The sequence below is a fragment of the Oncorhynchus keta genome, chromosome 21, assembly GCF_023373465.1.
Source record: "Oncorhynchus keta strain PuntledgeMale-10-30-2019 chromosome 21, Oket_V2, whole genome shotgun sequence".
Lineage (NCBI taxonomy): Eukaryota > Metazoa > Chordata > Actinopteri > Salmoniformes > Salmonidae > Oncorhynchus > Oncorhynchus keta.
This window is the reverse complement of record NC_068441.1, coordinates 44,573,300-44,585,799: the sequence shown is the minus strand read 5'-3', so window position 1 is coordinate 44,585,799 and position 12,500 is coordinate 44,573,300. Positions and strand designations below refer to the sequence as shown.

At 43.5% G+C, this 12,500-nt stretch overlaps 1 long non-coding RNA gene and 1 pseudogene across 3 annotated transcripts; both read left to right on the top strand.

Moving 5' to 3' along the window:
• The window catches only part of LOC118400606 (eyes absent homolog 2-like), a 73,034-nt pseudogene that overhangs the window by 38,401 nt on the left and 22,133 nt on the right, over nucleotides 1–12,500 (top strand).
• Nucleotides 7,037–8,040, top strand: LOC127910392 (uncharacterized). 3 transcript variants are annotated; one of them, XR_008074646.1, is made up of 3 exons: nucleotides 7,037–7,083; nucleotides 7,452–7,485; nucleotides 7,755–8,040. It is a non-coding gene; the product is annotated as an uncharacterized LOC127910392 (long non-coding RNA). The 3 variants fall into 3 exon arrangements; XR_008074647.1 differs by lacking the exon at nucleotides 7,452–7,485 and adding an exon at nucleotides 7,252–7,285; XR_008074648.1 differs by lacking the exon at nucleotides 7,452–7,485 and adding an exon at nucleotides 7,152–7,185.

Sequence of the window (12,500 nt, the reverse complement as noted above, 5' to 3'; positions counted from 1 at the left end):
CCATCACTACGGGCCAGTGAGTGAGGTCCTGGCGTTTCCAGGTGGGTGTCCGTAGCAGTGCCGTCTGTCCTCCTCCACACCTGTTCTCGATTAGCTGCGGTCTGGGTGCCTGGCGTCAGCCCCCTTCCTCCCACCACACCCACAACACACAGCCCGGGCTCAGACCAGCATGTGGGTGTGTGCGTGAGGGGGTGATGGTGAGGGGGCATGTGGGTGTTTAAGAGAGAGAGAAAGAGTCAAAGAAAGTGTGTGTGTGTATGTGCATCCATGTGTGTGCTTGAATGCTTGTGTGTGTGTCTGCACACGTGCGTGAGTGCGTACATGTGTCTATGTGTGTGTCTGTGCTCCACACATTCCCCAGTTATTTGGCGCCCAGAGCATGCTTGGCTCAGTGGGACTTGATGGATTTCAAAGCAGCGTGAAATTGACCCTGCTCCGTCAGAGGCTAGAGGTTAAGGTGCATGTTGTGAGCCTAATGGAAGAACTGCATGGACCCACTGACAGGGGAATGCAAGGCCACTGTAGTACACACCGTAGCAAAACCTTTTGCAATGAAAAACAAAAATGAGCGTTTCTTATTGGGCGAGTTGAACAGTTGACAGAAGAGGATTCTAGAATCCACATTGATACATCATCAAAGAGGATGGTGTTTGTCTTGGTCTGTAATTTGTAGTTTAAGCTTGGAATAAATGATAGTCTGTTCCAGCTTCGATGGCTGCCGCTGCCTTCAGAAAGAAAGACTGAGACACTGTTATTCCAGCTATCTGAAATCATGACAGCTGATTGATAACGCTGTGTTAAGTCATACACGGGGAAACGCTGTGTCAAGTCATTTGTTTTAATACAGGTAACTACAACCTAGAGTGACTTGAAACAAGCTCCCATGCCAACTCCATGTACGAGACCACTAGACCTCTCCTCCCACACACACACACACACACACACACACACACACACACACACACACACACACACACACACACGCACACGCACACACATACGCACACGCACACCCACACACACGCACACACACACACAAACACACCATACACACTACACTACACACTACACTACACACTACACTACAGAGGAGAAACCAAATCAGAACCAGAAAGTCCACTATTTATTTGGAAAGCTTCTGGTTTGTGTTGTTGTTGCTTTGAAGACTATGTTGTGTGGTCCTAGATGACTCCCGGGTGGTTCTGGGTAGTCATTCATCTATCGTTGAGTCTTGGGGTGGATGGATGGATGGATGGATGGATGGATGGATGGAGGGGTAACAAACAAGTGTGGCCAGGGAAAAGAGCCCAGAGGAAAGCATTCCTTCAGCAGAGTTGATAACACTGATGGAGTAGCTAGGTAGCGCACCAGGGCTCCCCCACCTGCATTGTTGTTGTTGGGACTCATCAATCAATACTCCCTGAGGACTGGCTTGTCACTGGAGGGGTTGAGGCAAGTCAGTGTTTTAAAGCCGTGAAGCTACTTCAGTGATAAGTGTTAAGTTGATTACATTATGATACAGGTGTAGGATCTTCATTTGCTCAATCTGTTGTTGTTGAGAATTTTCCTGCACCTCAGGAAATGAAGATGAGCTTCATGATATACATAAATTCACTGAAAACCTGCACTAAAACATGGTTATATTAACGGTATAGCACATGTAGCCTCATCTAACCACCGATCAAGCAACATTATGGACTAAACGTAAAATTCCTGTTGCTGCAGGATTCTTTTTCTATGACAATATTATATGTTAGGCCAACTAGGGCTCAATAGTCCACCAACTTTCCCCAAATTCTCATGTTTTCCAAACATTATGGTCAGAGGCTTTCAGATTTCTCAGCTTATTCCCTTCTTATTCCGTGAATCTTCCAACCAGGATTTCTGGAAAAACCTTCTAGGGCCAATGTTGTCTCACAGTATAAGTATACATAGTTGCAAATTCTATTGTGTTGCCCCAAAATGAGTGGCAATTGACTGATATACTGGAATGATGGTCTGCTATTTCTGTTCAGGTACCTTTGTCTGTCTTGTTTTATCTCTTTCAAGGGATAAAATAACAATAAACAGATTTTTCCATTGCAACTTTCAGTAGACGTCCAACATCTGTCAACGTGAGTCTGTTTTTAACGTTGGTTTAATGTTGTTTTCCAGGTAACAGTATTTCATCTGGGATTTTCCAGGGAGCCAACCCCATCACAGGCTCAACTCCCTTCAACACCACACAACAGGTCAGATGTAATATGCAAGACATTACAAACAAAACCAGCTTTCTCTTGCAGTACACAAAGTATCCAAATAGCTGGGATAGTATGAAATGAGTTTGGACTTCTGCAACCTACAATTGTATGTGTCACACATTTTCAAACTTTCTGCAATAATGTCCTTCATGAGGACATCGTAAAAAAAAATGTTTTGTTGATAAATCCAGATAATCCAGTCTTATTTCAAATAAAATAAAAAATACAAATTATTTGTCACATGCGCCGAATACAACAAGTGGAGACTTTACTGTGAAATGCTGATACGAGCCCTTTCCCAACAATGCAGTTAAAGTAAGAAAATGAACAATTAGATCAAAAGAAACTAGTAACACATTAAAATAACAATAATGAAGCTTTATACAGGCTACATACAAGGAGTTCTGAGTCAGTGTACTGGGGTGTGAGGTAGTTGGGGTGATTGAATGAGGTAATATGTACAAATACAGTTGAAGTCGGAAGTTTACATTCACCTTAGCCAACTACTTTAAACTCAGTTTTCAACAATTCCTGACATTTAATCCCAGTAAAAATTCCCTGTTTTAGGTCAGTTAGGTTCACCACTTAAGTTTAAGAATGTGAAATGTCAGAATAATAGTAGAGAGAATTATTTATTTCAGCTTTTATTTCTTTCATCACATTCCCAGGGGGTCAGAAGTTTACATACACTAAATTAGTATTTGGTAGCATTGCCTTTCAATTGTTTAACTTGGGTCAAACATTTTTTGGGTAGCCTTCCACAAGCTTCCCACAATAAGTTGGGTGAATTTTGGCCCATTCCTCCTGACAGAGCTGGTGTAACTGAGTCAGGTTTGTAGGCCTCCTTGCTCGCACACGCTTTTTCAGTTCTGCCCACAATCTTTCTATAGGATTGAGGTCAGCACTTTGTGATGGCCACTCAAATACCTTGACTTTGTTGCCCTTAAGCCATTTTGCCACAACTTTGGAAGTATGCTTGGGGTCATTGTCCATTTGGAAGACCCATTTGCGACCAAGCTTTAGCTCCTAATTTTCCCTACCCATCTATTTTGTGAAGTGCACCAGTCCCTCCAGCAGCAAAGCACCCCCACAACATGATGGTGCCACCCTCGTGCTTCACGGTTGGGATGGTGTTCTTCGGCTTGCAAGCCTCCCCCCTTTTCCTCCTAACATAACGATGGTCATTATGGCCAAACAGTTCTATTTTTGTTTCATCAGACCAGAGGACATTTCTACAAAAAGTACAAACTTTGTCTCCATGTGCAGTTGCAAACCGTAGTCTGGCTTTTTTATGGCGGTTTTGGAGCAGTGGCTTCTTCCTTGCTGAGCGGCCTTTCAGGTTATGTCAATATAGGACATGTTTTACTGTGGATGTAGATACTTTTGTACCTGTTTCCTCCAGCATCTTCACAAGGTCCTTTGCTGTTGTTCTGGGATTGATTTGCACTTTTCGCACCAAATTACATTAATCTCCGGGAGATGGAACGCGTCTCCTTCCTGAGCGGTATGACGGCTGCGTGGTCCCAATGTGTTTAAACTTGCGTACTATTGTTTGTACAGATTAAGGTGGTACCTTCAGGCGTTTGGAAATTGCTCCCAAGGATGAACCAGACTTGTGGAGGTCTACCATTTTTTTTTTTTTGTGGAGGTCTTTGCTGATTTCTTTTGATTTTCCCATGATGTCAAGCATAGAGGCACTGAGTTTGAAGGTAGGCCTTGAAATACATCCACAGGTACACCTCCAATTGACTTAAAATGATGTAAATCAGAAGCTTCTAAAGCCATGGCATCATTTTCTGGAATTTCCAAGCTGTTTAAAGGCACAGTCGACTTAGTGTATGTAAACTTCTGACCCACTGAAATTGTGATACAGTGAATTATAAGTGAAATAATCTGTCTGTAAACAATTGTTAGAAAAATAGATGTCCTAACCGGCATGCAAAAACTATAGTTTGTTAACAAGAAATTTGTGGAGTGGTTGAAAAACGAGTTTTAAGGACTCTGTCGGTAGGGGAGAAAAGCAGAAAGGTAGAAGCTGTTACGGAGCCTTTGAACTGTGAAGCCCAATATGTGATCATTTGTAATATTCTGTGTATTTTCTTCGTGTTTAATATTGATCTTGTTCCCTCCGTCAGGACTTCTCAGGGTACTACAACAAGTGTTTAAATGTGATCATGTTCCCTCTGTCAGGACTTCTCAGGGTACTACAACAATTGTTTAAATGTGATCATGTTCCCTCTGTCAGGACTTCTCAGGGTACTCCAGCTACAGCCAAAGCCAGTACTCACCGTACTACAACACACACTACAACAGCCCGTACCTCAGCCCTAGTGCCATCACCACGTCCATACCTTATCAGCATCCAGAACACCCCGCTGTGGTGCCCAATCACAGCCCAGAGTCTCAAACAGGTACAGACGATTGATCCCCTTTCCCTTTGCTGGAAAATGACTTATCATCCTCTTAACATTGTATTATCATCCTCTTAACATTGTATTATCATCCTCTTAACATTGTATTATCATCCTCTTAACATTGTATTATCATCCTCTTAACATTGTATTATCATCCTCTTAACATTGTATTATCATCCTCTTAACATTGTATTATCATCCTCTTAACATTGTATTATCATCATCTTAACATTGTATTATCATCCTCTTAACATTGTATTATCATCATCTTAACATTGTATTATCATCATCTTAACATTGTATTATCATCCTCTTAACATTGTATTATCATCCTCTTAACATTGTATTATCATCATCTTAACATTGTATTATCATCCTCTTAACATTGTATTATCATCCTCTTAACATTGTATTATCATCCTCTTAACATTGTATTATCATCCTCTTAACATTGTATTATCATCATCTTAACATTGTATTATCATCCTCTTAACATTGTATTATCATCCTCTTAACATTGTATTATCATCATCTTAACATTGTATTATCATCTTAACATTGTATTATCATCCTCTTAACATTGTATTATCATCATCTTAACATTGTATTATCATCATCTTAACATTGTATTATCATCATTGTATCTTAACATTGTATTATCATCATCTTAACATTGTATTATCATCCTCTTAACATTGTATTATCATCATCTTAACATTGTATTATCATCATCTTAACATTGTATTATCATCCTCTTAACATTGTATTATCATCATCTTAACATTGTATTATCATCCTCATTGTATTATCATCCTCTTAACATTGTATTATCATCCTCATTGTATTATCATCCTCTTAACATTGTATTATCATCATCTTAACATTGTATTATCATCATCTTAACATTGTATTATCATCATCTTAACATTGTATTATCATCATCTTAACATTGTATTATCATCATCTTAACATTGTATTATCATCATCTTAACATTGTATTATCATCCTCTTAACATTGTATTATCATCATCTTAACATTGTATTATCATCATCTTAACATTGTATTATCATCATCTTAACATTGTATTATCATCATCTTAACATTGTATTATCATCATCTTAACATTGTATTATCATCATCTTAACATTGTATTATCATCCTCTTAACATTGTATTATCATCATCTTAACATTGTATTATCATCCTCTTAACATTGTATTATCATCCTCTTAACATTGTATTATCATCCTCTTAACATTGTATTATCATCCTCTTAACATTGTATTATCATAACATTGTATTATCATCTTAACATTGTATTATCATCCTCTTAACATTGTATTATCATCCTCTTAACATTGTATTATCATCCTCTTAACATTGTATTATCATCCTCTTAACATTGTATTATCATCCTCTTAACATTGTATTATCATCCTCTTAACATTGTATTATCATCCTCTTAACATTGTATTATCATCCTCTTAACATTGTATTATCATCATCTTAACATTGTATTATCATCCTCTTAACATTGTATTATCATCCTCTTAACATTGTATTATCATCCTCTTAACATTGTATTTATCTTAGTGTCGTGTTGTTTGGTGTTTTAGACCTTTTCATTGATGTGATGTGTGTGTGTGTGTGTGTGTGTGTATATGTGCGTGTGTGTGTGTCTGTCTGTGTGTGTGTGCGTGTGTGTGTTCCAGGAGAGTACCACCCCCTAGCCCCCCCACCCCAGGGAAAGAGCCGGAGGCGGTGCCAGCCAGACGGAGCTCAGACGGGAAACTGAGGGGCAGGAAAAGAGTCAGTGACCCACAGCCCCCCCTGGACTCAGATATAGAGGTAATGTTACAGCCCCCTGGACTCAGATATAGAGGTAATGTTACAGCCCCCTGGACTCAGATATAGAGGTAATGTTACAGCCCCCCTGGACTCAGATATAGAGGTAATGTTACAGCCCCCCTGGACTCAGATATAGAGGTAATGTTACAGCCCCCCTGGACTCAGATATAGAGGTAATGTTACAGCCCCCCTGGACTCAGATATAGAGGTAATGTTACAGCCCCCTGGACTCAGATATAGAGGTAATGTTACACTCCCTGGACTCAGATATAGAGGTAATGTTACAGCCCCCCTGGACTCAGATATAGAGGTAATGTTACAGCCCCCTGGACTCCGATATAGAGGTAATGTTACAGCCCCCTGGACTCAGACATAGAGGTAATGTTACAGCCCCCTGGACTCAGATATAGAGGTAATGTTACAGCCCCCTGGACTCAGATATAGAGGTAATGTTACACTCCCTGGACTCAGATATAGAGGTAATGTTACAGCCCCCCTGGACTCAGATATAGAGGTAATGTTATAGCCCCCTGGACTCAGATATAGAGGTAATGTTACACTCCATGGACTCAGATATAGAGGTAATGTTACAGCCCCCCCTGGACTCAGATACAGAGGTAGTTACAGCCCCCTGGACTCAGATATAGAGGTAATGTTACAGCCCCCTGGACTCAGATATAGAGGTAATGTTACACTCCATGGACTCAGATATAGAGGTAATGTTCCACTCCCTGGACTCAGATATAGAGGTAATGTTACAGCCCCCTGGACTCAGATATAGAGGTAATGTTACACTCCATGGACTCAGATATAGAGGTAATGTTCCACTCCCTGGACTCAGATATAGAGGTAATGTTACAACACCGTGGACTCAGATATAGAGGTAATGTTACACTCCATGGACTCAGATATAGAAGTAATGTTACACTCCCTGGACTCAGATATAGAGGTAATGTTACAGCCCCCTGGACTCAGATATAGAGGTAATGTTACACTCCATGGACTCAGATATAGAGGTAATGTTCCACTCCCTGGACTCAGATATAGAGGTAATGTTACACTCCATGGACTCAGATATAGAGGTAATGTTCCACTCCCTGGACTCAGATATAGAGGTAATGTTACAACACCGTGGACTCAGATATAGAGGTAATGTTACACTCCATGGACTCAGATATAGAGGTAATGTTACAGCCCCCTGGACTCAGATATAGAGGTAATGTTACAGCCCCCCCTGGACTCAGATATAGAGGTAATGTTACACTCCATGGAAGTCACACACACACAAAACATTAAGGCCAAAGTTTGTTGACAATGGGACAGATGGACAAAAGTAGAGTAATACTTTCATGACTGCACTGAGATCATCAGTACATTTATCATTTATGCTATCAGTTTTACAAACACATTTTCCCAGTTAGTTTTCTTCTGATTAATCAGCCTGTATGTTTAACCCTCACTGTCATTTTCTTCCCAGTGTAGATATGATGTTAATAGTCAGCAAAATGTCTTTTGTATTATTTTATTATTGTATTATTTTCCAGCGTGTGTTTGTGTGGGACCTTGACGAGACCATCATCATTTTCCACTCTTTGCTCACAGGGAGCTTCTCCACCCGATTTGGCAAGGTACAAAACAGTCAACATACATTCATGTGACATGGTGAATATTCTCTCTGTGTCACTTTTTAGATGAAATAACCCTGAAAGTATTTGCTGGTTTATTGAACTAATCCTTGATGAGATAAACTATTCACTTTCAGTTCGAGGTGAATTCTAACTTCCAGTGAAATGTTGTCTTAGTCACACATTGATGTCAATGGGACTAAGCGGAAATTCTGCTCATGTGGAAGTTAGGATTAATTTGTTGAAACGTAACTCTTTTAGTAGTGTTGTTGTCCTTTGCTCTCTCCTTGACTTTTCACACGCTTGGTGTTTTCCTTCTCTACTCTGTTGTCTCTTTATATAACCCAGTGGACTTGTTTGGCCAACCCACGTCCCACTGTTTGATTGACAGCTGATTCACTTTTACATAATGGACAGGCAGCTGATGACGGGAACAATAGTAATGTTTCTTTTGGCCGTGACTGTGTTTTGAATTCTCACTGTCCCTCTGCGGTTTGCCGTGATGTAAACAAGGAACCAGGGAGGGATTAGTGAGAAGAAAATAGAATAGTGAGAGGAAGAGAGAGTATTGAGAGGAGAAGAGAGTGGAGGAGGGAGGAGAGAGTAGTGAGAGGAGGAGAGAGGAAGAGAGAGTATTGAGAGGAGAAGAGAGTGGAGGAGGGAGGAGAGAGGTGGAGAGAGTAGTGAGAGGAGGAGAGAGGTGGAGAGAGTAGTGAGAGGAGAAGAGAGAGAGGATGAGAGTAGTGAGAGGAGGAGAAGAGAGAGAGGATGAGAGTAGTGAGAGGAGGAGAGAGAGGAGAGAGTAGTGAGAGGAGGAGAGCGTAGTGAGAGGAGAAAAGAGAGAGGATGAGAGTAGTGAGAGGAGGAGAGAGAGGAGAGAGTAGTGAGAGGAGAAGAAAGGAGGAAAGGACAAGAGAGTAGTGAGAGAGAAGAGAGAGGAGGAGAGAGTAGTGAGAGGAGGAGAGAGAGGAGAGTGTAGTGAGAGAGAAGAGAGAGGAGGAGAGAGTAGTGAGAGGAGGAGAGAGAGGAGAGAGTAGTGAGAGGAGGAAAGAGAGGAGGAGAGGAGAAGAGAGTAGTGAGAGAGAAGAGAGAGGAGGAGAGAGTAATGAGAGGAGGAGAGGAGAAGAGAGTAGTGAGAGGAGAAGAGAGAGGAGGAGAAGAGAGTATTGAGAGAGAAGAGGAGAGAGAGGAGTAGAGGAGAAGAGGTTAGTGAGAGGAGGAGAGAGACGAGAATAGAAGAGAGGCGGAGAGAAAGGAGGAGAGGAGGAGAGAGTAGTGAAAGGAGTAGAGAGAGGAGAGGAGAGAGAGTAGTGAGAGGAGAAGAGAGTAGTGAGAGGAGAAGAGAGTAGTGAGAGGAGAAGAGAGTAGAGGGAGAGAGGAGGAGAGAGTAGCGAGAGGAGGAGAGAGAGGAGGAAAGGAAGAGAGGATGAGAGAGTAGTGAGAGGAGAAGAGAGTAGAGAGAGGAGAATAGAGAGTAGTGAGAGGAGGAGAGAGTAGTGAGAGGAGGAGAGAGTAGTGAAAGAAGAAGAGAGAGGAGGAGAGAGTAGTGAGAGGAGAAGAGAGCAGAGGGAGAGGAGGAAAGGAAGAGAGAGGATGAGAGAGTAGTGAGAGGAGGAGGGAGAGGAGGAAAGGAAGAGAGAGGAGATGAGAGAGTAGTGAGAGGAGGAGAGAGTAGTGAGAGGGGAGGAGAGTAGAGGGAGAGAGGAGAAGAGAGTAGTGAGAGGAGGCGGGAGAGGAGGAAAGGAAGAGAGAGGAGATGAGAGAGTAGTGAGAGGAGGAGAGAGTAGTGAGAGGAGAAGAGAGTAGTGAGAGGAGGAGAGAGAGGAGGAAAGGAAGAGAGAGGATGAGAGAGTAGTGAGAGTAGAAGAGAGGAGAGGGAGAGAGGAGAAGAGAGTAGTGTGAGGAGGAGAGAGAGGAGGAAAGGAAGAGAGAGGGTGAGAGAGTAGTGAGAGGAGGAGAGAGTAGTGAGAGGAGGAGAGAGTAGTGAGAGGGGAGGAGAGTAGAGGGAGAGAGGAGAAGAGAGTAGTGAGAGGAGGAGGGAGAGGAGGAAAGGAAGAGAGAGGAGATGAGAGAGTAGTGAGAGGAGGAGAGAGTAGTGAGAGGAGGAGAAAGAGGAGGAAAGGAAGAGAGAGTAGTGAGAGGAGGAGAGAGTAGTGAAAGGACAAGAGAGAGGAGGAGAGAGAGGAGGAAAGGAAGAGAGAGGATGAGAGAGTAGTGAGAGGAGGAGAGAGTAGTGAGAGGACAAGAGAGAGGAGGAGAGAGAGGAGGAAAGGAAGAGAAAGTAGTGAGAGGAGGAGAGAGTAGTGAGAGGAGGAGAGAGAGGAGGAAAGGAAGAGAAAGGATGAGAGAGTAGTGAGAGGAGATGAGAGAGTAGTGAGAGGAGAAGAGAGTAGTGAGAGGAGGAGAGAGAGGAGGAAAGGAAGAGAGAGGATGAGAGAGTAGTGAGAGGAGATGAGAGAGTAGTGAGAGGAGAAGAGAGTAGTGAGAGGAGGAGAGAGGAGTGAGAGGAGGATAGAGTAGTGAGAGGAGATGAGAGAGTAGTGAGAGGAGGAGAGAGTGGTGATAGGATGAGAGAGTAGTGAGAGGAGGAGAGAGTAGTGAGAGGAGATGAGAGAGTAGTGAGAGGAGGAGAGAGTGGTGAGAGGAGGAGAGAGTAGTGAGAGGAGGAGAGAGTAGTGAGAGGAGGAGAGAGTAGTGAGAGGAGATGAGAGAGTAGTGAGAGGAGGAGAGAGTAGTGAGAGGAGGAGAGAGTAGTGAGAGGAGAAGAGAGTAGTGAGAGGAGAAGAGAGTAGTGAGAGGAGGAGAGAGTAGTGAGAGGAGATAAGAGAGTAGTGAGAGGAGGAGAGAGTAGTGAGAGGAGAAGAGAGAGTAGTGAGAGGAGGAGAGAGTAGTGAGAGGAGGAGAGAGTAGGAGGAGAGTAGTGAGAGAGGAGGAGAGAGTAGTGAGAGGAGGAGAGAGTAGTGAGAGGAGGAGAGAGTAGTGAGAGGAGGAGAGAGTAGTGAGAGGAGATGAGAGAGTAGTGAGAGGAGGAGAGAGTAGTGAGAGGAGGAGAGAGTAGTGAGAGGAGATAAGAGAGTAGTGAGAGGAGGAGAGAGTAGTGAGAGGAGGAGAGAGTAGTGAGAGGAGGAGAGAGTAGTGAGAGGAGGAGAGAGTAGTGAGAGGAGATGAGAGAGTAGTGAGAGGAGGAGAGAGTAGTGAGAGGAGAGAGAGAGTAGTGAGAGGAGGAGAGAGTAGTGAGAGGAGGAGAGAGAGTGAGAGAAGAGAGTAGAGAGGAGGAGAGAGTAGTGAGAGGAGAGAGTAGTGAGAGGGAGAGAGAGAGTAGTGAGAGGAGGAGAGAGTAGTGAGAGGAGAAGAGAGTAGTGAGAGGAGATGAGAGAGTAGTGAGAGGATGAGAGAGTAGTGAGAGAGGGGAGAGAGAGAGTAGTGAGAGGAGATGAGAGAGTAGTGAGAGGAGGAGAGAGAGTGAGAGGAGGAGAGAGAGTAGTGAGAGGAGAGGAGAGAGAGTAGTGAGAGGAGGAGAGAGTAGTGAGAGGAGAAGAGAGAGTAGTGAGAGGAGAAGAGAGTAGTGAGAGGAGGAGAGAGTAGTGAGAGGAGAAGAGAGAGTAGTGAGAGGAGAAGAGAGGAGAAGAGAGTAGGAGAGGAGAGAGTAGTGAGAGGAGGAGAGAATAGTGAGAGGAGAGAGAGTAGTGAGAGGAGAAGAGAGTAGTGAGAGGAGGAGAGAGTAGTGAGAGGAGAGAGAGTAGTGAGAGGAGGAGAGAGGAGGAGAGAGTAGTAGTGAGAGGAGAAGAGAGTAGTGAGAGGAGAGAAGATAGTGAGAGGAGGAGAGAGTAGTGAGAGGAGGAGAGAGTAGAGTGAGAGGAGAAGAGAGTAGTGAGAGGAGAAGAGAGTAGAGAGGAGAGAGGAGGAGAGAGTAGTGAGAGGAGGAGAGTAGGAGAGGAGGAGGAGAGAGAGGTGAGAGGAGGAGAGAGTAGTGAGAGGAGAAGAGAGTAGTGAGAGGAGGAGAGAGTAGTGAGAGGAGGAGAGAGTAGTGAGAGGAGGAGGAGAGTAGTGAGAGGAGGAGAGAGTAGTGAGAGGAGAGAGAGTAGTGAGAGGATAAGAGAGAGAGAGAGGAGGAGAGAGTAGTGAGAGGAGGAGGAGGAGAGTAGTGAGAGGAGGAGAGAGTAGTGAGAGGAGAGAGAGTAGTGAGAGGAGAGAGCAGAGTGAGAGGAGGGAGAAGAGAGTAGTGAGAGGAGGAGAGAGTAGTGAGAGGAGGAGAGAGTAGTGAGAGGAGAGGAGGGGAGAGGAGGAAATGAGGAGAGAGTAGTGAGAGGAGATGAGAGTAGGGGAGAGGGGAGAGAGGAGTGAGAGGAGGAGAGAGGAGTGAGAGGAGGGAG